Source organism: Anneissia japonica, unplaced genomic scaffold (assembly GCF_011630105.1).
Source record: "Anneissia japonica isolate Jap-2015-1 unplaced genomic scaffold, ASM1163010v1 scaffold185134_len2883_cov176, whole genome shotgun sequence".
NCBI lineage: Eukaryota > Metazoa > Echinodermata > Crinoidea > Comatulida > Comatulidae > Anneissia > Anneissia japonica.
Window position 1 is genome coordinate 1 of NW_022692027.1, and position 2,883 is coordinate 2,883.

The following is a 2,883-nucleotide window of genomic DNA, read 5'->3' on the forward strand; positions in this document are numbered from 1 at the left end:
TGAACTGAAAACACAATTGATCGATTCTACCGATGTTTCTGAATAAGCAATTAAAGGACAAAAAAATACGGTACGAATTCCAACTAACCATGAACTAACAAAGCGATATTGAATACACCATTAAAAAAAAATAAAATAAAAAACATTTTGCCAAGATCAGTGTTGTTTTTTTTTGTTTTTTTTTTTTTTGCTAATGTCAGGCTCAAAATGATCTTATTTTGTTCTTATTTTACACACTTTTCAAATATTGGATTATTATTGCAGTGGCTGATCCGAAGTGGGGAGAAAGGTCGTATTTGACACCCTATCTGTAAAAGTTTTTCTCTGGCATCCCTCTATTTCTATTTGATCCGCCATTGTATTGTACAGCAATAGGCCTAGGCCTATATTACATATACTGCATTATAGAGGGTATATAATCACACCTACAGCATATAAATTACAGATAATTTAAACAGAAAAAAATAAACAGAATTTGACAGTATAACATTCTTACGGTGTATGACTAGTCTTATTTGTTGGATTTTCTATTTGTTTAAAATTATTTTGTTCTTATATTTTAAAGCAATTTCAGTTTGGTGTTTTATTGTGTTAAATGTGTTTTATTTATTTAAAAAAAAGTGTATTAAAAAGCTCAGTAAGTTTATTTATGTATTTTTTTTAAAATTTCGACTCCAATTTCAAACAAGTAACAAATTCGAGGAGGTCAAATTGCATGTGTATGTAGTTTTTACAGAAAATGACAGTGGGCCTATCGTTATATAAAATACAATCGTTCGTTATATCAAATAAAACATATGCCCAGGTCTAAATTTTGGGCTTACAGTCCATAATTAAACTACATGTCCTGCCTTTAATATTAATATACAAGCAAAATACTGGATTACTGGTTGCCCATATAATACTCTGGAGTATAAAATCTCAAGATTATTCCAAAGTAAAATGTTTTCAGAATGTAGACAAGGAAATACATATAATATTACCTTCTGATCGTGCGCAAGTTCTAACGTCAGGAAGGCGATGTTGCTTAATATAGCACCAATGATTAGATGTGTTAGTATTTGAAAGCGCGTTGACTTCCTCAACTCCCTGAAAAGATATACACCAATCGTAAATTTAAAATCACGGCCTGAAAAACATATTTTCTGGGGCATTGAGGTTCCCTATACAATTGTATTATTTAAGAAGACTAAAATGGGGCAGCTGACTCTCAATGAGTTATAGTAAAATTTTGCTTAAGCTGCCCCTGACCAAAATTTTTGTTGTACTGTACCTTTTGTAAATGTGTATTGGTCGAATAAATAGATAAAATGAAAAAAAAATGAAAAAATCACATTCAATGGACAAAACTACAAAAAAATAAATCAATAAATAGAATAACAACAAAGACAACTAACTATGGCCAACTTACGGTAATATATTTTGAATGACTAAGGCTGCTAACAGGAATACAGTTGAAATTATTAATCCAATGTATGTTATCACGCTCATGGCAATTTTATTTGGTTCAGAAATCTGAAAATGGTAAAGAAAAGCAAAATATTCTGTCAGTGCGTATAATGGTAAGCATGCCTTAACACGAATTCACGTTTAAACGTTTGCCTAAGTTTATGTACTGGCTGGTAGAGCTTGTTCATACTGATTATTGGTGATATAAAAAAAAATCACAAAACAAAACAAAAAAAATCAAAAAATAAAAACACTCTAACAATAATGAGAATAATAAACTATGGCCGGTATGGCAACTAATCCCAACTTTTCACTATTAAATCAAACCCTGTCCTTCCTGTCTTGGCAAACGTGTCCGGAATCAAGCTACAACAGTAACCTCACATGACTTGGTTATCGAATTGCCTCTCCCGTTCAAATCTGCCACAAATAGCCTATCACCTCAGTAAATTACTTTGATTAAGAAAAGAATGTACATTAATTATTTTAAAAATAAAATGTTCCAGAGACAATATTTCAAAATTAGCTATGCATCTTCGTGGAATCCTTCTTTTTAATTTTAAGCCAACCAGTACATAGTTGAAATCGGGATTGCTGATTTTTACCACAGAAAAAAAAATCTGGTTATCCTACCTACACATTATGCCCAGTTAATACTATTGTTTAATTCAAACGTTTTTATGTGATTGCTTCTGCGAGTTTTCGTCTGTTCTATGCATTTGTGTTGCTTCATTTGTGTTTACAATATAAGATTTTAAAAATTAAAAAAAAAAGCAAATTCTTCACTCAGATAGGGCATAGATATATCGTATGGCTATTTCAATTATTTGACAATTACATACCGCATCATTATCAGATTCGCTGGTCTGAAAAAGGATCGCGTAGCTGGTTGTATGGTCACAAGTGCATTTGACAAAATATGTCGCACTATTAGTCTCGCATCCTGTTGTTGACCAATAACTGCAAAAATAATATTAATATAGAAAATCATATAAAACAAACATTCTGGAGAGGTGCTTAGTGCTGCTAAGATATTTTATTAAGTACTGCTAAAATATCTTATAAAGTAAACGAACGTTTTCAGTGATCGGCCTTTATCAGGTATATTTATATATCTGTATTATATACGTATAATTCTATCATATAATTCTTTTGATAAACAATTTATATTATAAATATAAAAAATACAAAATATTTTTTTCATAAATATTTATTTAAAAAAAATCATAAATTGAAGAATATTTGTAAGAGATTAATCACATTATTATATATATTATATACAATCCAAACAATAACATTTACGATGATTTAGCGTGCATCTTTAAACTCTATTTTCTCCATAGAACAAAATTATTTTAATATGCTGATATTGAACTGAGAAATTATAAAAAGTCTATTCAATGTATACGTCTAATTTTCAGAATTATCAGATTA

General features: G+C 29.7%; 1 long non-coding RNA gene across 1 annotated transcript; it reads right to left on the minus strand.

The window, feature by feature from the left end:
* Window positions 1–179: 179 nt before the first annotated feature.
* LOC117100154 lies at window positions 180–2,412 on the minus strand. The gene is made up of 3 exons (XR_004444085.1): window positions 2,292–2,412; window positions 1,412–1,515; window positions 180–1,089 (listed from the first exon to the last, which is right to left on the minus strand). It is a non-coding gene; the product is annotated as an uncharacterized LOC117100154 (long non-coding RNA).
* Between the last annotated feature and the right edge of the window lie 471 nt (window positions 2,413–2,883).